The sequence below is a fragment of the Galeopterus variegatus genome, unplaced genomic scaffold (genome assembly GCF_000696425.1).
Source record: "Galeopterus variegatus unplaced genomic scaffold, G_variegatus-3.0.2 Scaffold2987, whole genome shotgun sequence".
Lineage (NCBI taxonomy): Eukaryota > Metazoa > Chordata > Mammalia > Dermoptera > Cynocephalidae > Galeopterus > Galeopterus variegatus.
In genome coordinates this window covers 107088-132594 of record NW_007729098.1, presented here as the reverse complement: position 1 = coordinate 132594, position 25507 = coordinate 107088, and the positions used below count along the sequence as shown (strand labels likewise).

At 37.8% G+C, this 25507-nt stretch overlaps 1 protein-coding gene across 1 annotated transcript in view; it reads left to right on the top strand.

The window, feature by feature from the left end:
* Positions 1-293: 293 nt before the first annotated feature.
* FAR1 (fatty acyl CoA reductase 1) overlaps positions 294-25507 on the top strand; it is an 85013-nt gene continuing 59799 nt past the window's right edge. The window contains exon 1 of the mRNA XM_008583638.1: positions 294-375. The gene's annotated coding sequence lies outside the window, so the exon portion shown is untranslated. The remainder of the gene's footprint in view (positions 376-25507) is intronic.

The window sequence follows — 25507 nt, the reverse complement described above, 5'->3', positions numbered from 1 at the left end:
TGTGGGCAGAGAAAGGTAGTAGGAAGGAAGGCTGTTCACTACCACATTTCCAGTGGATTTAAATGGGAGGGATAATTTCTGCTTAAGGATGGACAAAGGAATTGTGAAGAATTATAGTGTCAAGGAAAGAAACCAAAGAACATTTGTCGTATAGGATGTTTCCTTGTTAATCAGATCAACAAAGCATTGTAACTAATGGATCATCCTTTAGGATGTAGAAGTAATTTTGTGGAAGTTATTTCCTGTAACACTGTTTACTCACTGTGATCGCATTTTACCCTTAATATAACAGAATACCTAAGTGCTGAGGTGACTTGGAGCAGAGAAGTAATCTGAGTGGTGTGCAGTTAATCAAGAGAAGGTTTCCTGAAAGAGGTGAGTTTTGAGCCATCATTTGAACTAGGAGTTAGAATAGGGGTTATTAGAGGACATGAGGATGACATTCCAGTATTTGTACATGGTATAAGCAACTGTAGAAAAGAATAAAAAATTTTAAATGTTTTTTAAGGAGAATTGAAAATTTGAATGAAGATTTAGGGTGTGGAGGGGCTGGCTGGTTAGCTCAGTTGGTTAGAGCAGGGTGTTACAACACCAAGGTCAAGGGTTCAGATCCCCACACCAGCCAGCTGCCAAAAAATAGAAGATTTAGGGGATGTAAGGTGTGGAAACCAACTAAGCCTGTTGTTGAAGCTAGTTATAAATGGTGGTTCTGTATGGTGGCTAGGAGAGAAGAAGTAAAATAGTTGATGATGGTTTGGAGATAGGCAGTAAAGGAAAGAGTGCAAAAATATTTTTTGATAGTTCTGATAAGAGAACGTAGTGAAAATAAGTTGGTTTATTGAGAGGTAGATTTTATAGTCAACTATATATGGCAATTAGAAACATTTTTTAATCCTATACTAGATTATATTGATAATAATAGCAAAATTTATTGGCTGCAACTTTGTGTTTTGAGCTTTCAAGTATCATTTTCTTCTGATTGTCTATATTTTATAAAAGAGGGAGCTGAGATTCAGAGAGATGTGACTTGCCAATGTAGATCTAGTAAGTGGCAGGTCAAGATTGTCAAGAATTAGTCAGTAAACTTTTTTTTTTTTAGTCCTTTTCTCAACAGGATTCCTGTTGGCTTTCATATAGTCTAACCCAGTCAGTAAACATTAATTGAGCATCTACCTGATGCCAGGCACTGTGCTCAGAGCCAGGGATTCACAGTTGACAAGGAAATTGAAAAGTCAGGCCTGAGCCATTTTCAGTAGAGCCAGTAAAGAAAAAAAGGTTAGAGATTTTTGTAGATGCTGAGCAAGAAAGAGTTTTGAGAAAGAGGAAGTGGTCAGCAACAAAATATGTATCTGAGAGACTCAGAAGAATAATGATTGAAAACAAACCATTGGATTAAGTAAGGAAAAACGTAATGTGAATTTATTCTCATTCATTTCTTCATTAAGAAAGCTGGAATGAGGATATTAAATTATGGATTGGTACAAGGGTATTTCAAAAAGTTCATGGAAAAGTAGAATTAAAAGATAACATGAATCTTTCCACAAACTTTTTGAAGACCACTTGGAGTTAATATTGTTTTGTAGCAAGTACTCTGTTCAAATTGAAAGATTTGGTATGATCACAATTATGGTTAAATTCATAGGAAAGATGATGGTATGACCCCTTATAATGTTTTAATCTTTGGCTGGAAGGATCATTGGTGGTTTAAAAGTGCTTGTAGTTTTTGCATATTTCCAAATTTTAAAAAATGAGCATCGTTATTTTTATGATGGGAGGAGATCATTCAACAGAAATGAGATGATAGTGAGGGATTATGTGGGTACGAGAAAATATAGTCTCCTAAAATACGAACTTGGGGTAGGAGAAAATATAGTCTTATTTCAATGCCTACTCCATGTAAGCCACTTTGATAGACATGTTCCCATCTTGGAAATGACTGAGTTGTTACTGGTGGAAACTGAAAAGCCATACTGAAAGATGGCATTTGCTTAATCTGAGGGATCAGGTTACTAAAGCACCCTGAATTACAGAGATATGGTCTTGACTCTCCTGAATGTTTGTTTTCTTAGAGTTTAATAAATGAATTTATGGTTAAAAGAAAACAAACTACTCATAGAATTGAGTCATTTTAACTGGTTTTTTTTTTTTTTTTTTTTTTTTTTTTTTTCCGGCCACATATCCTTCCTTCTTCCCACACATTGGTTCTGTAGTTCCTCTCTTCAGTGTGTTTGTAATGGGATTAGAGTTTCAGTTCAGTAAAACAATATTGAAATGCTGAAATTATACATAACTGATCAACTAAACACTTCCAGATTCATCATTGTTTTTTGTTTTCAGTTTGAAGAAGAAAAGAGACAAATATCAAGAAAAATAAGCTTTTCTCATCAAGTAGTTGTTTGCAAGCAAACTAGTAGGATTTGCCCTAGGATCAGTACAGTCTCCTAAATAAGGAAGGGGGATTCTTGTAAGTCTGGTTTTTAGAATTGTGGGAAGGAGCTTAATGTGTTTCCATTTAATTCTTCATCCAAGCACTGTACTGTATTCCTTAAATAAGTGATCACATTTTATTCTCATATAATCCTCTAATATGTGTACCCATTTTACGGATGAGGAGAATGAGGCTCAGAGGAGGTAGTAACTTTCCAAAGGTTGGAAAACTAAGTGGCAGAGCTAGGATTCAAACCTTGCTTTGTGTAACTCTGAAACTTTTACATATGAGACAAATAGCAAGAAGGACTTATTTATATTAATACCTACAATTGAAAAAAAATACCACATAGCCTTAGGTATTTAGTAACTGTTACCTTAAAAGGTGAGACTCTTGCTCTGAGTCTTTGTGTCTTGTGACACTGCCTCTACATAAATGATAGCAATTTTATGTATCTTAAAGGGTGCATTATATTACATTTTCTTGCTTTAGACACATATGTTTTCACATTTTAGTATTTTTTCAAATGAAGATGTATTTTACAGTGTGAACATTTATTTCTAAATGTTTATGAAATGGTTATTGTCTTAAAGTCAAATGTTTCTCATAATTGAGGAAGTGTGGTATGTATGTATAGTCTTCATACATAGCCATCTTACCAGTTGTCTGCATTTTCTTCCCAGCCTCCCCCCTTTACTTATCTTATTACTTCCTTTTTTTTTAATATGGTATAATATAGAATTAAAGAATATATTAATACTAACATAGTCATTCTTTTTAATTAGTTAATATGGTATACAAAAAAGTGTTGTGATGTAGAAAATTTACTTTGAACTTGAAGCAGCAGATTTGAGTTTTAATTTTGGTTTTGTTAGTAACTTGATGTGTAACTTTAGGAAAGTCATACCCCACTCCGGCCCCCTTCTGGTTTAGTTTCCTCATCTGTAATATGGAGTAGGGAGGAGAACTTCTAAGCCTGTCTAGCTTGAATGAGCTGTATGCCCTCTTTCTAATTAAAAACATGGATGCCTTAAATACCTTTCTTAAAAACTGTATCTTTAAGAAATAGTCTTTTGAGCTGTATGCCCTCTTTCTAATTAAAAACATGGATGCCTTAAATACCTTTCTTAAAAACTATCTTTAAGAAATAGTCTTTTTTTTTTTACTATTTTGCAGTTTTTTACTATTGCTTTTTACTATTTTTTTCTTCATCTCCCTGTCTTCCCTCCCTGTCCTTTTTGTCATGATTCTTGAGGATATAGTCAGATTCTTAATTTATTAGAGAGGATGAATTATTTTTGTTATCCTACATTTAACAAGACAGGATATCTTGGAAAGCAAGTACCCAGTAAATAGTGAATGAGTGTATGTTTTATCTGAATTAATAAAATGATAAAATTAATAAAATTAAGGGACCATCAAAAAGCTGTTGAAATTTTATTTAAAGGTAGTTCTGCCTAAAGAATGAAAAGTGTTTCGTCAAGTTAAATTCATCTGCTCTGTGCTGGATAAATATACAAAAAAGAAAACTCCTGGATCTGTCTTTAAGAAGATCTTTGTTACTCATAGGAGAGGCAAACTTCTATGAACTTTGTATTATAGAAAATTGCCCACAATAATATACACATCACCACTTTAACAGATATCAACTTGTGGTCAATCTTGCTTCATCTATACCTCCACCTACTTCCCCTTTCTTTATTTTGAAGCAAATCCCTAGACATTTTTACCAGTTATTATAACTGTAACAATAGACATGTTAATCCAAGTAAGGTGAAAATATGTTCATATAAATAAATATATTTTGAGACTTGTGCATTATATTGTGTTGGACAAGAGAAGTTAGGTATAATAAGCTACTGTAGAGCAGAAATAATGTAATTGGGGAGACTGAATATACATATGTGAAGTAGACTGTAGTAACACTGGATTGTGTGCTGAAATTGGTGATAGAGACTCTTAAGTGGGAACTGACATTATTTTGGAATGAAAGTAGGATTTAGACAGGTAAAGACAATGAGAAAAGAACATTTAGGGGATGAGGTGAGGGTGATCACATGGATAAAACATGCAGTTGGAAAAATCTAACTTTGACTTCATGGAATAAGTTATATCTAAATCTGTATGTATGTATCTATATCTTTTAGACCCCTACAAGAGGTTATTGGCGTGGTGTAGCTCTTGTATCAGTACTTTTAAAAAGCCAGTTGCTATATTACAAATAAGAACATACTACTTTGTGAATGTATCATTGTCTTTGGGGAATTATTTGGCACGTTTCTGTTAAAAAGCCTTTTAAATATCATAATACCATATGTATGAATGGATCCATTCTGGCTAGAATGTTTGTGGGTATATGCCATCAGCTTTCAGGTATATCACTTTGAGATTAAACAGTGGCTTTTTTTGTGCATGTGCGTATGTGAGTGTTTTAATTTATTTTTTATGTTTGTGGTTATTAAAGCCATTTTTTTTGCTAAAAGGGAAATTAATTAAATTTATTTATTTAAATGAAAATTTATTTAATACATTTATAAATGTGTACATTAATAAAAAAAGAAAGATCTCAAATCTGCAATCACACATTTTCAAGAAACTAGGAAATGAAGAGCAAAATAAGCCCAAACCTAACAAAGGAAGTAAATAATAAAAATTAGAGCATAGGTAAAAGAAATAGAAAATAGAAAAAAAAAATAGATGATCAGTGAAACCAAAAGTTGGTACTTTGATGAGATCCACAAAATTGACCAACCTTTACCTAGATGAATAAGAAAAAAGAGAGAAGACACAAATATCTAAAATCAGGAATGAAGAGGGTTTATTAAACCAAAATTACAGAAATCAAAAGGGTTATAAGAGAATACTATGAATAGTTGTTGGTCAGCAAATCAGATCATCTAGGTGACATGAATAAATTCCTAGAAACATACCACCTACTGAGACTGAATTATGAAAAAACGGAGATTTTGAAAAGAACTATAGCTAGTAAGATGAGTGATTATCACTTTTTGGATTTCTGATGCAGGAATCCCTTGAGGGTTTCTTGAGGGGCTGGTTGTATGGTTGTGAACTTCCACAGTTTTTGTTCGTCTGGAAAACACACTATTTTCTCTCATTTCTAAAGAACAGCCTGGCTGGATATAGTATTCTTGGCTGTCAGTTTTTTTCTTTTAGTATTTTGAATATATTGTCCCGTTTTCTTCTGGCTTGTAGAGTTTCTGTTGAGAAGTTTGCTGTTAGTTTGATAGGGGCTTTCTTATAGGTGACTTGACACTTTTCTCTTGCTTCTTTTAAGATTCTCTGTTTTTGAGCTTTGCCAGTTTGACTATAATCTGTCTTGGAGAGGATCTTTTTGGGTTGAATCGGTTTGGGGATCTTTGAGCCTCCTGGATCTGAAGGTCCATCTCTCTCCCTACATCTGGAAAATTTTCCATATTATTTAGTTGAGTAGGTTTTTCATGACTTTTCCTTTCTCCTTCCCTCTGAAATACCCATGATTTGAATGTTTGTGAGCTTGATAATTGTCTGCTTGGTCTCTTAGATTTTGTTCATTTAAAAAAATTTTTTTTTTTTTCCTTTTTTTCATCCACCTTGATTATTTCGAAAAGACTGTCTTCAAGATCAGAAATTCTTCTGCTTGGTTTAGCCTGCTGCTTAAGCTCTCAGTTGTGTTTTTTATTTTTTTGAGGGACCCTTTCAGTTGCATGAGTTTCGGTACATTCTTTTTTAAGGTATTAGTCTCTTTGTAAATTTCCTTCCTCGTATTCTGTATTTTTTTTTTTTTCTTGTTTCATTATGTTGTCTGAGTCTTCTTGTATCTCAGTAAGTTTCCTTAAGATTGTTGCCTGGAATTACTTTTCAGTTATTTCAAGGGTTTTCTTTTCCATAGGGTCTGGTATTTGAGAATTACTGGATTCTTTTGGTGGTGTCATATTTTCTTGGATTTTCATGTTTCTAGTATATCCTCGTTAATGTCTGGAAGTCTGGTAGAGCTGTTGCTTCTTTTATTACTGTAGAATGGGCTTTGGGAAGAGACGTGTCCTCTTCTTTTTCCAGTCTCCACTGGTGACTCCTTGCGTCGCTGAAGTCGAGTGTCTGGTAGGCTACATGCATGGTGGCTGTGGCTACTGCTGTGGCATTTGAGCCACTTTTGCAGCAGCTGTGGATGAGGTGGTAGTTGTGTGGGCCACCCTCATGGAAGTGGTGTTTTTAGCATGCTCTTCACCTGCTTCCAGGCAGGGGGTGCTGCCGTTGGCTCCTGCCTAAGACCCCATGCTCTGTTTCTTGCTTGCTTCTGGGCAGAGGGGGCTGCCCTTGGCTCCTGCCTAGGACCCTGGGTGCACTCTGTTTCTTTGTGATTGTTTAATATAAATGTTAACCATTTGACAGTTATAAGATTATTTTGAAGTATCTAATTTAGATCACGGAATTCTTGCCAGAAATATTGGCATGACAGTATATGAGAAATCCTTGAATTTAGGGAAGTCAAACCATTATATCTTATAATTATGAAGTATTTTGACTGAGAATAAAATATTAAAGTATATTTCATGATGCAGAGATTCTTAGTCAAAGATCATGAACCTGATATGTCAAGCTCTGATATGAGGTTCTTTTTAATTATACTAAAAAGACAGCCATTTTTTACTCAGAAAGTCAAAACGTTTCATGAGACTTGCTCCAGTTTACTCCTGAAGTAAAAACTAGTTCCATAGCAGGATGGAATGAACAATGGCAGGGGGGGGGGGAAATATATATATATATATACACACACACACTTAATTTTTCATACAATTTCAGGGGATTAATAAGACTCTCAGAACCCATTCAAATATCTGTGGGGATATGTGGATCCTGGTTTAATAATTCATTCTTGGCTTCTGGTCAAGATGGTGGAATACACGGTCCCCAGTGTCACTCTCTCCTACAAATCAACCAATTTACAACTATTAAAAAGTAATGACAGCCAAGCTGGGGCTGCTAGAGCTCAGGGGAAGAGGAGGAGAGACCTACGGAATACACGAAGGAGGGAGAAGCCACCATGAGAGAAAGAAAAAACCACTCTGACCATTTTGAGCCCCAGCAGCATCCAGGCTGGAGCTGCTGAGTGCTTGGAGCAGGAGCTGGAAAAAGCTGCAGCTGTGCCCTTTGGATGAAGTTGCTTGGAGGCGGCAGGGGAGAACAGGGCCTTCGTGGCCCTCAGGACAGTGACCCTCAGGACAGCCAGGCCACTAATAGGATTCCCGTGGACCCACATAGGAGTGAGGATCCACAACAGCTGAAAAAAAGGGAGCCAGTCAGAGGCCGGTGAGCCATCGCAAGGGACTGGAGCAATGCCCTTCCCATGGGAAGTGTTTGCAACATGGGCAGCGGGGGAGACGGGCCCACTGGGAGAACACTGGTGCACAGCAAAGACAGCTGATCTGTTTCCCATTCAGCGTAGGGCCACTCAGTGGAGACTGGTCAGGAATATAGAATTGCATGGGGTGGTCAGGAATATAGAATTGCATGGGGTGCAGTTTGACGAAAAGACTCAGGCCCAAACTAGAATTTCTACACAACCCCAGTGCACTGGATCTTTCAAGAGCCGGAAGTACCTATAATCTCACTAGACCTGGAAGTTCCTATAAGGTTAACCATTAAGACCTGAGCTGCACAGAAAGCCTTCCCTAGGGAATCAGCAGCAAAGCATCAATTTAGCTCAACCACAGAGCTCAAGTACTGGTTCCCACAGGAAGTTCCCACATTTTAGAAGTAAGCAAAGGACAACAAATTAGTTCCAGCGCAGAGATTAAATGGTGGGAACAGCAAATAATCCAACACAGAAATGAACGAAAAAAGAAAGTACCCACAACCAGAGACAAAGTTTCATATTAACTAGTAAAGGTCTCATTTCACCAAAGCACACCTGTAACAGCTAGAAGGACTGGAAATCCCCTGGGCTACCAAGCCATACAGTGGGGAGGGCTGGGGACCTCAGCAATGCCCCCCGACACCCACAGCCAATCCCCAGGGTGGGGGACAAGGGCCTCGGCCATGCCCTCTGACACACACAGCCAGCTCAGTGGTGACCACTGAGCCACGGCAGGAAGTGCCCTGGGATCTCCCGACCCAGGGTGGTGGGAAGCCTCAAGCCTCAGCCCTAGTTCCCTGACCAGCCCAGTGACGATCACCAAGACGCAGCAAGAAGGGCCCTGGGTTCCTGAGCTGGGAGAGTGGGGGGGGTGAGGGCTTTTGCCACACCCCCTTGATATCTGCACCCAGGCCAGCAGTGACCAAGCCACTGCTGGAAGCCCCCCAGTCTCTCCTGTGGGAATGAGGTGGGTGCCACTGGCTTCAATCCCGCCCCTCCTCTTTCCTCCTTCTTCCATCCTATTTCCTTCCCCTTTCCCCTCTCCCCCTCCCTCCCAACTGCTCCACAGCAATATCCTAGAATATAAAAATAGTAATAAAATTATGTTTTCTTTTAAAAAAATAATAATTCATTCTTTAATGTGTAGGCAGAAAGTGTACTGCTAGAATTCATCTCAGTTATTTCTGTGTGTTCTCTCCTTTTAAAAACAAGTGTTTTTAATTATTAGGAATGATAAAATTTAAAGCTTATTAAGCAAATACCTAATTTTTAAAAAAAATTATATCAATTCTTAATTCTTGGGGAAAAACAAAATGCTGCTAGTTTAATAAACATATAGGAATGATTTTACTGAAGATTTTGCAATAAGTGTTTAGTACTTTATATAGTAGTTGCTGTTCATCCTGGATTGACAGGAAGTAGAATATATGATGTAAGAATGGATACATATATAAGTACCGTTTTTTTTCCCCCAGAAGTAAAGGAAGAAACTTCTTTGACCTACCTTGCCCTTAAACAGTTACGATCTGTGAAGAAAAGGATCAGTTAAAAGTATTTTGAGGTTTGTGTCTGTTGAAATAACTCCTAGAAGTAATACAGGGTATTTGGCAGACAGAGGATTGGTTCTCTTTGGAGCTCTGAGATCATAAGTGCTCATCATCCATTTAGTTTGAAAGATTGTCCTAAAGAAGTTTCTTAGAAAAATGTGTTTTTAAAAACTTGCAGGTTGCACACATATAATGTAATCATAATAATTGTTATTAACATAAGCAGAATCCTCAGGAGATAGGAACTGGTGAAGTAGCTGGTAATGGGACACTTGACTCTGAAGAACAGTGTGTAGACTGAAGATGGTGAATATTAGGTAAATTGCTTTAAAGTGATAACCCTTGTAACCTGTTGGAGTTAATAATTCTCCGAGTTAATGTATGACTAGGAACCAACTTATTCTAATACATAGTAATAAGAATACAGACTTTGAGAGCAGAAGAGGATCTAACGATCAGTGATCTGGCCTTTCCTTCAGTGAATTTAACAAGTGACCAGAGAAGTTCTTTGACTTGCCCAAGGTCCGTTGGTTATGGCAGTTCCTACAATACTTACTCATTATTCTTCCTGATTTTTGGTAAGTCAGTTGTGCTTATTTATTTTAGCTGTCTTTTCATTCTGGATCTCAGTATCTGGAGAAGGAAGTATCTTAACAGTAGGGTTTTTGCAGGTGACTTTGATAAATTGACTTAAGAATTCCTGGATTTTTATGCTCTTAATATTTTTATTTTGCCATACGTATTCTCACCCCATCTTTAACACAATAATCCATGGTTACAAAGTTTATTGGGATAGGCCTCTTACAAGCTTAATTCAATTCCACAGCTGGAAACAGATATTGAAAGTCCAGAAAAGTCATCAGACATTTCTCTCATGTTTTTAATACCTTCCTGGGCTGATTCCTGTCTGACAGCATTTAGTTGCAAGCTGTATCTGTGAATCTGGCAAAGTTTTTTTTTTTTTTTTTTCCCAAAAAGACCGGTAAGGGGATCTCAACCCTTGGCTTGGTGTTTGTTGTCAGCACCACGCTCAGCCAGTGAGCAAACCGGCCATCCCTATATAGAATCCAAACCCATGGCCTTGGTGTTATCAGCACCACACTCTACCGAGTGAGCCACGGGCTGGCCTGAATCTGGCAAAGTTTTAAAGATGAACTAGGAAAAGATTTTTTTTTCTTATTTTTATCCTTTTTTTTGAAAAGATTTTTGAAGAGAGGTTTTGTTACAGGGTTTAGTTCTTTAAAGACATTCCTGGAGCTATTTCTTCCCACTCAAAACTAGAGACATGGAGGGATCATTGACATCCAGGTTATTACTACTTACAAGACTGAGGCTGATTCTGAGTACTTCTACATTAGTCACCACATAGCAAGGGTGAGGACCCTTAAAACAATGATTATCGAGCTTTTTTTTTTTTTTTTAAAGATGACTGGTAGGGGGATCTTAACCTTTAACTTGTTGTTGTCAGCACCATGTCTTCCAAGTGAGCTAACCAGCCATCCCTATATAGGGATCTGAACCCGTGGCCTTGGTGTTGTCAGTACCACACTCTCACAAGTGAGCCATGGCCGGCCCCTTATCAAGCTTTTTAAATCCTGACCCTTTAGCTGGGTCATCCTTTAGCTCAGTAATTTTGACTTTCAAGTGGAATGAGAACAATTAATTATCAAGGTACAAGCATATTTTAGGGACAGGGGTTTTCAACAGTTAAGTATATGTATGGTTCGTAATTGAATCATAAAAAGTATACTTGTCTTAAAGTCTAGACTAGTTAGAAAATTGTAGGCTTCAAATCCTAGTGACGGAATTGTGCATTCTCTGCAGGTTTAATAAAACAACTAAAACTAAATTGATGATGAAGCTAAACCATTGCCAATTTTTAATAAAATAGCAATAATAGTAAAAGTCTTAGGTACATTCTAATAATATGTTCATTTTTGGAATTCTTGATAACTATCTTAATAGTTTATGCATAAGTAGCCTTGTGGATCAAAAAAAGGGTATGCTTTCTAAATCATTTGTAGACCATCTGGAGGTTTGGCCCATTTTTGGAAAATCATTATTTTATAAGGCTAATAGGGTAATCATGAGCTTTTTATGAGTATTGTTTCCCTAACTGTTGGAAAATTTGTGAAGGGCTGGGCACAGAGTTGAATGGGTTTTTTTTTACCTCAGGACCTTTTGTACTCTTTGATGTGCTAATGTAGTTTGTTAATCTGGTTAGGGATAGAGTATACACTTTCCCAGCCCCATTTTTCACAAATGCTGCCTTGGAGGACTGTAGCCTGTTCTTAGATTCAATCTTAAAAACAGATTCAGAATGTAGCATAAGGTGAAGTAGAGAGGAAATCTAGCATAGATATGAAGCAAGAGCTTCTGAGCACTTTTCTCCTGTTAAGAGTTGCAAATCATTTGCTGCAATAATCAGATTGAGTCTTAACTGCTTCTGTAATCAGTAAAATACCCAATTCTACCACCTTGTTCTGAAAGATAATAATCTTTGTAAATAGGCTTTGATAGTTTTTAATTAGACTGCACAAGTGTAGTAGATTGAATTATATCTCCCCCAAACTCACTGAAGCTTCAATTGTGTCCTCCAAGTTTTATGTATTAGAAACTTGGCCCCCACTGTGACTGTTAAGAGGGTGGGAGATCCTATTATGGTAATTGAAAGGTGGGGCCTTGAAGAGGTGATTGGATTGTAGGACCGTGCAGTAGTGAATGGATTAAAAATGGTGGTTAGGGGCATAGTTCTGAGGACTTTTATAGAAGAGAGAGGAGAGTCTGTCTCTCGCTCTCTCTCTCTCTCTCTGCTCCACCATTTTCACAGTGTGATACTCTGCCTTCATTGAAGTCACCACCAAAGGAAGCCTTTACCAGATGTGTTCCTTGGACTTTGAACTTCCTAGCTTCAGAAACTGTAAGCGGTAAATTCCGTTTTCTTTATAAGTCACCCAGTTTCAGGTGTTTTCTTATAAGCAACAGAAACGGACCAGTACAACAAGATTAGTAATTTGCCTGAGTCAATTTTTAGCTAAACCTATATATATAGTGTACATGTAGTGTTCAGAGTAAGCATGGTACATTTTCCTGTAACACCCATTTTACTCAGTAATTTGAAATATTTTTGTATTAATACTTAGGTATATTATGGAGTCAAATGCACAGGTTTCATGAATTTTTAAGCAAAATGGCATATTTCAGTTTCCTCTGCTGTGCTGGAAAAGTTTGAAAAGCCTTATCTTTGGTAGTATACTTCAAATATTAGTATACCTTTGTGGATTGGAAATATTATGTTTTACTTCTCTGAGTCTGAAAATAGGAGGATAAAAATTTCATGTCTTAATATGAAAATATTTTAAGGTAAGGAGTGGCTATAGCATGATAGTTTATCTAAAAAAGAATCTGTGTGACTTAATGGGAATTACTTTTTTAAAAAAATTTTTTTCTCCTAGAATGGAATTGAACATGTTTTTGCAAGCAGTGGAAGGTTTCCCCCTCCATCCCACCCCAATCTTGGAAACTTAACTAATTGGTAGAACTGTTTACCTTTTTTGTTATTTTGGATACCTCTTTCCGTATGTTTATTATGCAGTATTACCAAGCTGGTGTTAACAAGAACACAGCCCTTCTGTAGGTTTTACAGTAGAGAAGTTACCCTACTGATACAGGCCTTAAGGACAGAAACAGAAATAAAGGAGGATTAAAATTACTGAAAAATTTAAGTTTCCTGGTCACCACATAATTTTAACGCTATAGAATTGGCATCTCTCTGATAGAGTACAGCTTGACTTTTTCAGATGTCTTATGTTTGATTTTTACATTACTGAAAGGAATTCTGAGACTGATTTTCCTCAATGTCTAAAATTTCTTAGGGTAATAAGATCCTAGAAGCACTTTAATACTTGTGAAAGTAGAGCGACATCAGTGTACAAAATAGTTGTGTAGTGGCCTAAGAACTAATGAACCTATTGAGATTCCTTACTACCAAGAAGTACCTTAAACATTGGGAAAAATAGGACACAGAGTTAAAAACTGCTACATCAGTGCCTGTGTAGGCAAACAGAGTGGCCATTATATCTCCTTCAGTGGGTGCTTACAACAGGGTTTGACACTAGAATCTTTTATTGAAAAAAGAAATGTTAACCAAGATGTTAGAGCTATTCTTTTGTTTGTGGGAAAATGCCTGATAAGCCTTAATTTTTGAAAAAGGAAAAGAAACTCAATAATCTTATCAGCTTGACTACAGTTTGTACACTTTGAATTTGCATTTTGGTTCTTTATTTGTTGCTTATAGCTTACTTTCAGAGGAGGGTTTTTTTAGTGTTTTTTAAAAAATGTTGATTCTTAATCAAAACTCTAAAGATTCCATCCACAATGGATATATATTTCAAAACATCATGTTGTACGTAATAAATATATACAATTTTATTTTGTCATTAAAAAGAAAGAGATTCCAGAGTTGCCAAAATATAGTAGAAAAGCTACTAGACTATTGGTTCCCAGTAAGCCTCCAGATAGGAGTCTGTCAGAAAATCCTAAAGTGTATATTTACATTGAGCCTTCTTCATAGTCTAACTAAGACAAGTTGTTTAATCTATTGGTTAAAGTTCACAGTTAATTGAACACAGGAAAGTGAAATTATTATTTAGTAAATGAGGTTTTCTGGTAGGCAAAATATTTCAAAGCATGAGGTCCATGGGACCATATTTTTTAAAAGGAGTTTTGGATGGCTAAAAAAAATATGTAGTAAGGAAGAACTCTTGTACCCTAGTCCCGTGAAATAGGACCAACATGGATTAATGGTTGACAATCTCAAGAGTTAAAAGCAGTTATTTAACTTGATGCTCTTTGTGGCAGGTTGTTAACGAATTTTACTGGAAAAGAATTTGGAGATAAAGGAGACTTTATTTGGCAAACAGTTTGCAAACCAGGGAGAGTCAGCCTTCCACCAGAACAGAGAGGGAGTGCTTTATATAGAAAAAGTTCTCTCCCAGGTTCCTGTTCTGATCCTCCTGTGCAAATGAGGAATTTGGAGTTTGCTCCATCTTGATTGGTTTGACCCATTATGTGAAAGAGGGATTCTGGCTTGCAGAGTTCTGGCCAGTTAACTCTTGACAGATTGCAGTCCATTGATTAAGTTCAGGTGGCAAAGTAAGGCCGCAAAGCAGTTACCAGCAGCATATGCAGGAACAGGCAGTCAGTGAAAGCCTCAGACAGGGTACGAGTAGAGCCTCTAGTCAGCAAATGGCTACTTGACTCAATCCAGAATTTAGACCCAGTTAGCTAATGATAGAGTTTGGATGTCTTGTCCCCCTAAAACTCATGTGGAAATCTGATCCCCGATGTGGCAGTGTTGGCAGCTGTTTAAGTCATGGGGGCGGATCCCTTATGAATGCTCACCCAGGGTTGGGAGGGTCAGGAGTGAGTTCTTGCTCTATTAGTTCCCGTGAGATCTGGTTGTTTAAAAGGAGCCTGGCACCTTCCCTCCTTCTCCCTCCCTCCCCCTCCCTCCCTCTCCCCCTCTCTCCCCCCCTCGCTTCCTATCCTCAGGTGATCTGCTTGTACCCACCGACTGCCTGCTGCTTTCCTAGAGTAGAAGCAGCCTGAGGCCTGTGCCAGGTGCAGCTATTCCAGAATCGTCAGCCAAATAAACATCTCTTCTTTATAAATTACCCAGTTTCCGGTATTCTGTTATAGCAACACAAAAATGGACCAATACAGCCACTCAGGATCCATCTTGAGGAATTGGCTTTTTCAGGGTTCACAGTATGTTCCAAAGATGGCCACAGCAATATTCCCCATCACGTATGTGCACTTTTGTGGAGCTTGACTGTTCTCTCATCCTGAGGTGGGGTTTATGTCCCCTTAAATTTGGACAGTGTTTTAAACCACTTGTAACTGTTGAAGAAGAAACATAATTTCTCCTCAACCCTTATAAATTCTTAGTTGGGACAGATCCCTGTAACAAAAGACAGATTAACAAGACAAAGACAAACAAGTTTATTAATGCTTGCAGTGGCTTACAGTTTTGGTTTATAGATCATCTTCATCAACGAGCAATAAATTTTAGAGAAATGACAAGACACAGGAAAGCAGTTTCAGGTTGCCAGAGGTGGGAAACTGGGAAGATAGTTTATGGGAGTAAACTAATGGAGTAAGGTTTGTTTGCATATTCCTCTGGTGCCATTTCTGAGCTGATAAGAGTTGTCTTCAGTAAAGCAGAATTTATATCCCGTCTTAAGACGACAAGGAGTGAGTGGAGATAGAAACACCTCTTCCTTGGTTTGCTGCTTCTTAATTGCCTTTAGCTCAAAAATATTTATGTCAATGAAGCATATTTTGGAGTGACATATTCTGGTTCTCATCATAACCAGTAGAATGTGGCAAAAGTTATCCTGTGAGACTTCCAAGGCAAGGTCAGAAAGGTAAGAGATCTTCTACCTAGCTTACTAGAATACTGGTCTTAAAGCCATTAGCAGCTTTGTAAGTAATCTGATTGGCCTGAGGTTGCCATGCTATAAGGAAGCTCAAACTACCTCATTGGGAGAGGCAAAGAGGCTCTAAGTCCAGGAGCTAGAACTGATTAGCCAGATGAGCCCTTCTCAAATTCCTAACTCACAGAAATTGTGACAGAATAAAATGATCATTCTTTTAAGACGATAAGTTTTAGGGTGATTTTGTTACATAGTGATAGATAACAAGAATACTACTTTCCCTGAATCTGATTATTGTGTGCTGGGATTTGACAGAGTCCAAATGTACAGTCAGTATATGTATATACACCCAATGATTTGTTCTGAGATCTGAACATTTACCTTATTTTGACCTTTTACCCTTGGTATACAGAACTTTTTTTTTTAACCACTTTTTCCTACACCCATTTGGAAAAGGCATTCCATCCTTAAATATTTAACAGTGTATTTTGGTAACTGCAGCTGTCTCATACATGTTGGAAATGGTCTGTAATATATTTATTATGGCATGAGAGCATATGTGTCATCTTTAGAAGGCCCTTTGCTCTGTACCTTCATTTTAGTTATGATATTTGGCCTTCTATTAGTTTCCTAGGGCTGTCGTAACAAAGTACCACAAAAAGTACACAACAAAGTACCGCATGGCTTAAACCAACAGAAATTTATGAGGGTACTTGAAAAAGTCTGTGGAAAAATGGAATTAAAAAATAGTATGAATCTTTCCATGAACTTATCGGAGACTCCTCATATTGTCTCACTGTTCTGTAAGTTAGAAGTATGAAATCCAGGTGTCCAGAGAGACATGATCCCTCTGGAACCTGTAGGGAAATCCTTCCTTGCCTCTTCCTAGCGTCTTTGCTGGCAATGTTTGGTGTTCCTTCGCTTACAGCTATACAATTGCAATCTCTGCCGTTGTTGTCACATCATGATGTTCCCCTGTGTGTCTCTACGTGTTCACATGGTCATCTTGTAAGGACACCAGTTACCCTGGATTAGGAACCCACACAGCTCCACTATGACATTGTTTTATCCTAACTAATTACATCTTCAGTGACCCTATATCCAAATAACATCACATTCTGAGGCCTTGGAGGTTAGGACTTCAGCGTATATTGAGGGGAAAGGATGCAGTTCAATCCATAACAGTTCTCAAGGGAGATTGGTATAATTATGTTTTAGCCATTTACACATTTCTACTCCAGATTAGGTGTAAAGTGGTTTTTTATCAGTGCGCACACAACTCCATTCTCTGCATTTTCATTCTCCCTTTCCTAAAGCTTATACACACATAAATACATGTAAAATTTGGCAGTAATTTTTAACTATTTAGGTTCATTGATCCCCTTTGAGAAGCTGATAAAAGCAGTGGGTTCCCCCTCTAGAAAAATATACAGATGTATGCATGGGAGCACATACTTGCACACATGTACATGAACACACAGCAATATTTTGCATGTATCTTTAACATGTTCTTGGACCTCCCCCCCCCCCACAACTCTACCTGCTCATTAATCTCTGAATTAGACAGTTATTAATTCTAATTGGTTAAAGATACTTAATCCTCATCTCCCTTTCAGTGGTAAAAAGGAAAAGGGAAAAAAAGGAGGAAGCAGAGATGTGTATATGTAGGATACCCTCATGGCCACTGTAGCTCATGCAGTTTTCTGGGGGAATTTTCATATTTATGTGATATTTACCATGTGCTTGTCCCCATTCCGAGCAGAGATGTGTATATGTAGGATACCCTCATGGCCACTGTAGCTCATGCAGTTTTCTGGGGAAATTTTCATATTTATGTGATATTTACCATGTGCTTGTCCCCATTCCCTGTATATAACCTTTGGCTAAGTAAAATTGTAAATAAGTTATACTTTTCTTTAAAGAAAAATAATCTAAATGTTTTTAGACCTGTATGCAGTATAGAAATAAATCTTTATATCTTGCCACGCATTGGGTTAGCTATTTACCTGTTTAAATTCTGTATTATTTTTTATTTTTGTGTCAAGATTTTTTTAAACAAGGTAGTGGACAAGAGTTTCTGAGTCTGTGACAGCGTTATATTCTGTGCTCTTCTTCACTTGTAGTCTTTTCTCCAAAAGAGTACTGCCCAAACCTCATCCCTGAACATCTTAACGGGCTTTTCTTTTAGAAATACAGATTTTTTTTTTACACTTCTTGAAAAAGGTTATAGATCATGTTTTTCTTTTGCATTTAGCCTGTGGTATATCTGTGTTTCTGAGGCCTTGAACTAATTTATTGGTTTGTTTTTGAAGATATTATATCAAACAAGCATTTACTGTCCATTTTATAGTGTTGTTCACAGTAACTCTAGTAATAGTTAAATTATGGACAACGAATTTTTAGACTACTGCTTTCCTATTGATGCCTTTCTCATTTATACTTCATTTTTCTGAATGTTTGTGGAACATTGGAAACCATGGTTTGGAATAGAGATTGGCAAACTATGGCCCACAGACTGGCTTCCCGTAAAGTTTTATTGGAACACAACCATGCCCATTTGTTTATTGTTCACTTCTACTCTTGTGCTACAGTGGCAGAGTTGAAAAGTTGCTGCTGAGATTGTATGGTCCACAAAACTGAAGATATTTACTGCTTGGCCCATAACAAAAACCTTTACCAACTCCCAGTTTAGAATATTTTGGAATTCCTGTTTTAATGGGTGACATTTGAAGTTACTTTTTCTTTTACTTTTTAAGTCATGCAGCCCAAGGGATTTTAAAAGATCATTTAGCTTAATTTTCTATCTGCTATCTGAATTTTCTTTAGTACTGCTGCCAAGTGGTCCTTTAGCTGAGATACGTGGGAGAATGAGATAAGCAGAATTAAAGCATTGATCACTGTGTTAGACACAGGAATTGCCTCTGATTGGGAGTTAAAAATGAAAAGAAAGATGAAATATTTTATTTGTCTATTTGCTCACCTCACTGTCTCCACTGGTAGGTTTTGACTTTGAATTTGTTTATATGCTCAAGGCACAGAAGAGCCAGTTTGTAATAGAAAGACAACTAAATGGCCCTACTTACAGGTATAGTTGTTGCCTTGGGTTAAATGTCCCCCCCCCTCCCAATTTAATCCCAACTGTAAATGTTGATGGTGGGAAATCCTTTTATGGTAATTGAAAAGTGGGGCCTTGAAAAGGTGATTAGATTGTAGGACCGTGTCCTAGTGAATAGATTAAAAACGATGGTTGTGGGTGTGGTTTGGAGGGCTTTAAAAGGAGAGTGAATGAGGAGGTTAGTGTCTCTCTACTCTGCCATTTTGCAATGTGATACCCTGCTGTTGTCACTGTCACCACCACCAAGGCCTTCACCAAATGTTTTCCCTGGACTTTGGACTTCAGAGCCTCTGAAACTGTAAGCAATAAATTTTGGTTTTTTTAAATAAAATACCCAGTTTCAGGTATTTTTTTTATAAGCAACAGAAATGGACTAATACAGAAAATTGGTACCAGAGAAATGGAATGTTGCTTATAACAAATACTTGAAAATGTGGAAGCAGCTTTGAAACTTCGTGTTGAGTAGAGGCTGGAAAAATTTAGAGGCGCAAGCTAGATAAAGCCTAGCTGCTGGTGAAAGTTTAGAAGAGAAGAAAACCAGGGAAAGTTTGGGATGTTTTAGAGACTGGTTAAATGGTGGTGAACAGAATGCTTATGGAAATATGGACTGTAAAGACCTTACTAAGGAGGTCTCATAGAAATAAGAAAGGACTTACTGGAAACTGGGGCAAAGATCAACCTTGCCATGAACTGGCAAGGAACTTGGCTACATTGTGTCCATGCCCTAGGGCTTTGTGGAAGTTGGAACTTAAGAGATGTGGACCAGAGTATTTAGTGGAAGAAATTTCTAAGCAGCAAAGCATTCAGGAAACTACATGGCTACTTGCCAACAGCCTATGCTGAGTTATGGCAGAAAAGGCGTGATGTAAAGCCAGAATTTAGAAGGAAAGCAGAGTGGAAAGATTTAGAAAATTTGCAACCTGCCCATGTGGTAGAGAAGCAGAGAGCATTTTCAGGAAAAAAAAATCCAGTAGTGCGGCAGAGGGACTGGTTTCTAAAGATATTAGCATGGCTATGTTGCAGCCAAGTGCTAATAGCCAAGACAATGGGAGATAAGGCCCTAAAGGCATTTCAGAGCTCTTGGAGGCTGAGTCTTACATTGCAGGCCAAGAGGCCTAGGGAGAAACAGAACAGTTCTGGGGAATAAATAGGCTTGAGGCACCCTTCATGGGCTCATTGCCAGAGCTACCTTGGGTTGCTGCTCCCCACATCGGTTCCCTGGCTGCTTGGGCTGCTCCAGCCATGGCTAAATTGGCCCCAGATGTGACTGGACCCACAGCTTTATGCATCCACATGGCGTAAAGTTTGCAGGCTTGCAGAATGCCAGAGGTGTGAAGGCTTGGGAGCCTCTACCAAGATTTCAAAGTATGTATGGAAAGTCTGCCTGCCAAGGAAGAGATCTGTTGCAGGGGCAGAGTCAGCCTTCACTAGAGCAGTGCCGAGCAGAAACATGAATTGTAGCAGAGAAACCCCAACAGCACCATACCTAGTGGAGCTGTGAGAATGGGACCGCCATGGAGAGCCCAGACCTGTGGAGGTGCTAGTGTAAAATGCCAGCCTGCAAGAGCTAAAGCATCACTGGAGACTAGGAAAGCCATAGAAGTGGAGCTGCCCGAGGACCTGGGGACCCAGCCTCCACACCAGCACGCAGAGGATGTTGAACATGGAGTCTAGGTACGTGATTTACCAGCTTTGAGATTTAATGCCTGCCCTGCTGGGTTTCAGACTTCTTTGGGACCTATTACATCTTTCTTTTGGCCCATTTCTCCCATTTTGGACAAGAATATATAATCTATGTTTGTCCCACTATTGTATCGTGGAAGTAATAACTTGTATTGATTTCACAGATAGGACTTTGAACTTTTGACTTTTGAACTGAAACAAGACCAGGGGTGGAATGCCTTGGTTTAATGTTCCTCCAAAACTTAATCCCCACTGTAACTGTTGAGGGTGGGAAATCCTTTTATGGTAATTGAAAAGTGGGGCCTTGAAGAGGTGATTAGATTGTAGGATCATGTTGTAGTGAATGGATTAAAAATGATGGTTGTGGGTGTGGTTTGAAGGGCTTTAAAAGGAGAGTGAGTGACGAAGTTAGTGTCTCTCTCTGCTCAGCCATTTTGCAGTGTGATACCCTGCAGTGTCACCCCACCAAGGCTTTCAACAAATGTTTTCCTTGGACTTTGGACTTCCCAGCCTCTGAAACTGTAAGCAGTAAATTTCATTTTTTTAAATAAAATACCCAGTTTCAGGTATTTTGTTATAAGCAACAGAAACAGACTAATACAGTCATGATGGTGGAAATTTATAGGAAACTGGATTAAATGATGAGACCTTCAACTTGAGACTTTCAGATTCAGTGTTTAGTTTCCTTGAATAAACTTGTAGCAGCTAAAACATGGAACTAAGAGTCCTTACAAATATCCTGTCAGTTACTGGGTGTGTGTGATAAATAATGGTGCAGAAAGATACATACTGGTAGAGCCAGTCTAGACTGCCATACTGTATTTGGTAGTTTTGTGCACTTTACTGCTTTGTGAACATGGTGCACATTGAAATGTGGTGAATCTCTCAACAGATGGAAGAGGTGCATCCTATCTCAAGATCAACATTATTCCGAGGGGGAAAAGAACTTTTCTCATTCTGTTCAGGAAATCCAACCTGTTAGGGCCAGTTTCACAGATAAGTAATCATCTGGTTTTTAATCTAATAGGTTTTGCATTTAATAAAGAAATGGAACATTATTTAAGTAATAAAGATTAGTAGAAGAAAGATATTTTTTATTCTTAACACAATGCTAAACTTTTATTTTTACTTAAAAAAAGATTTGTCAAAAGTTTTTCTCCAAATACAGATAAAAATGAGTTTGTAATTGATAGAAAACAAAAGATAGTGGAGAGTGGCTAATAAAGGGGAAAATTTGTGCTTCCTAAATTTTTTTGGTACCTTCTGATTTCTGATTTTTCTATTTTACAAAAGTATTGGTTTTTAAAAATAGATAGTATCTACACATAAAAATGTACTAAAGGATATAGAGTGAAAAGTAAATGGCCCTCATCTCAGATCCCTAGTTACCCAGTTCTCCCTCCCAGAGGCAACCAGTATTACCAGTATTACTGTTCTGCCAGAAATAATCCATGTATTTCTAATTAAATGCGTACATTTAAAAAATTCCTTTTCTCTTTCCGTAAAAAGGGGTATATCAGAGTATTACATCTTGATTTTTTTTTTTTTCTCCTTTTTGTCTTTTTTCGTGACCGGCAACGGATCGCAACCCTCAGTGTCACGCCCGTACCGGACCGGCAACGGGATCGCAACCCTCGGTGTTGCTCCCGCACCTCGCTCAGCCAGTGAGCGGCCGGTCTGTATGTGGGATCCAAACCCTCGGCGGCAGCGCCACCGCGCTTCCCAAGCGGCGCACTGTAGCAGTGCGCCACCGGGCTGGCCCTACATCTTGATTTTTAAAATTAATCATGAATGCTATTCCATATCAATATATGTTGAACTACCTCAGTCTTTTTTTAGATGCAGAGTATACCATTATAGGAATATACTGTTACACTCTCTTTGTCACCTCTCTTCCCCTGGCTGATGGAGATTACTCAAAGCCCATTCTTCTGAGCAGTGAGAAACCCCGAAGGGGTTAATTTCCTGAAAACCTCAAGAGAGAGGCATTCTTCCTCAGGGAAATTAACCCTGAACTGGGGTTCTGTCTCAGTATTTATGCTCCAGGCCAGAAAGTTACAGAAAAGGAACATAGGTGGAGTTATGGCTAAGTATAGTTTAACAATAGAGGCTGGTAACATCAGTGAAATAACAAAGTGACATTCCATAATGCAATTTGCAAAAGGTTAAGTTGATCCACCAACAAAAAGCTTGTTCTTAGCAAATACTGTCTTTTTCTACAGCAATTTTCTCAGTATTTTTACATAATAATAAAGCAACATTAGGTTGACCTGCTCCAAAGGCATCTGTCCTTGAGCCAACAATTTTGCTGTGTTACAATTCTTTACCTACATCAGAGACTTTAGCCTGAGGAAATTTTCCTGTCTTTTGCAAGCTTAACATTTCTATATGTAATTTTAAAAGTTAGTTTATACTTGAAACTACAGGGCTTTGGAAACTAGGCCCTGTGAAATACATTTGTTTTATAAATGTTAGTATACTCCACAATATACCATTTTGTTTACAGTATCCTCTATTGGCAGACACTTAGGTTTTCACTCTTTTGCTATCAGTGCTACAATTAATACGTTATTTCACATATGTGCAGGAATAGCTGCAGGATAAATTTTTAGAAATAGAATTTCAGGGTCATAGGTAATGGTCATTTAAAATTTGTTAGATGTTGCCAAATTGCCCTCCATAAAGATTAAGCCTCTGTTTTCTTTGTATACTTTGATTATCAACTTTTTTGGTCTTTGCAAATCTAAGTGAAAAGTGAATCTTGTTTTAATTTGCATTTTTCTCAATGAGTAAGCTTGAGCATCTTTATAGATGTTTGAGTCATATTTTTTTTCTGCTTACTTTCCATTTATATCTTTTGCTCATCTAATTTCTGGTCTTTTTTTCATTAGATCACAGATCCTCTTTCTATGTTATAGAAATTGGTCTGTTGTCTTTAATAAATATTACCTTTTCTGGCCAGTTGTGACATTTTGAAACACTACATTTTGTGTTAGAGAACATAGGTATATAATGTAAGGGGTGTGTGTATATGGCATGTGTGAATGAGAGAGGGGGAATATTATTGATATTTTCCTTTCCCTTTTCATTTGTCTTCAGTAAAACAGATCATTACAGATTATCAAATAGTATTGGCATTCACAAACACTGGACCTCAGTGGTGAGCTAACAATGGGAGTAGGTCTACTGAGAGTGGGGTTTCCATCATTACTTAGGAGCTTTTAGAAATGAAGAATCTCAGGCTCATTCTAGACCTAGGATCAGAGCCTGCATTTTACCGAGGACTCCAGGTCATTTGTGTGCCCATTAAAGTTTGGGAAGTACTAGTAGAGGGACTCACCTGACCTAAAAGTCTGTAGCTTCCCAAGGTAGGTATAAAAATGACCATTTCTGAGGGAGATCTCATGAACTTGTTTTTAAATTGGCCTGTTAAAAATGTTTGAGGTGTGGGGTTTTGTGTGGAGGAACTGGAGGAGGGGATCTTCAGATATGGCTCTATTTATCACTAGAATGTTTCATTTATAGAGGGTTCTGGAGGGTCCAGAATATATTAGTATTGAAATACAATTTCCAGTAGAGGTTATAGGTTTAGGAAAAGGTTCTGGAGGAAGGGAGTGGTGAGCACTAGGCAGATTATGAAGGAGGTAAGCCAAGAGTGTAGAGTTCTAGTCAGAACCCTAAGGGTCTCCTGGGGATTCCTTATTTTCTATTTCTTGACCTGAATGTGATTACATGAGTGAGTTCACTTTTTGATTATTCACTGATTAAGCTGTACTTGTGAACTTCTCTGTATTAGACTTCAAAAAGTTTATTTTTAAGATACTCTTTCCTACATCATTGAAAGTTGCTTTGTTTTTTAATGCCCTTTTCTGGACCTCACCATCATTTTAAAATAGTAATTCTACAGAAAACCCTCCAAATTTAAGAATTACAGTGGAGTCTAAGACAGACTGCCTGAAGACCACACTTTGAGTAATACTGCCTCCCCCATTTTCAAGGTAAAATTGAGGAAAGAACAATATTCAAAACAGTCTTTGCTAGCCCCAAACCTAGTACATCGTTGTGTAGCTCACGTACCACAGAACTTCATCCTGAAGGCTGGTTTCATCTAGTCACTGAGGAAGAAAGACCTTGCAGAGCTTTATGAGGCCTGATTTCACTAGCTCTGTGGGAAGTATAGAATAGTCTGCTGCCTTAAATCTGGAATCTGTTAATGTGGTGGATGAGCTTCTGAGGCATCCACCTGTTAAAAGAGCTGCAGCTTATTCCCTATTCTTATAACAAGAGCTTAGCCCAGGGCAGCAAACTATCACTCCAGGGCCAAATCTCTATTCCCTGATTTTGTAAATAAAATTTTATTGGAACATAGCCACAGAGAGCCTTGAATTGTGTTTTGGTATCCATTTATATTTGTATTTTGGTTAGATATTTTCCTGAGAATAAGTTGCAAAGTCAAAGAGTATTCATATGTTCTTAGTAGATACTGCAGAACAGTTTCCCAAGGTGATTATACTCACTTCTGCTGTACTGGCAGTGTTACGAGCTCTCCAGTTGTTTCATACCATCATCTACAAGTTTAAGAACAACCGGGTGTATTGCACCTATAGAGCTGCCCTGAGACTATAGTCTGATATCCTACTTTATGAGTGTTTGAAGGCTTGTTAAGTCTCTTTCAGACAGTAAGTAGGTATGGCTTATAAGTTTTGTCATGCCCTCAGACATGGTATAAACCAGTTTCTGCTAAAATCATTAATTACCTTTCCCAAAATTAAAAAATGGGTATATGTGCATGTGAATATTGCAATGTCTAGTGCAGAGATAAAATAATTGTTGGTCTTACTTTGGTAATATATATTTTTTCCTAGTCTAAAAATTATACTCATAAGTAAATGGTTTTTTCCAGAAAAAAGGGCCATTAAAAAGTTTTAGGGCTGGCCGGCCTGT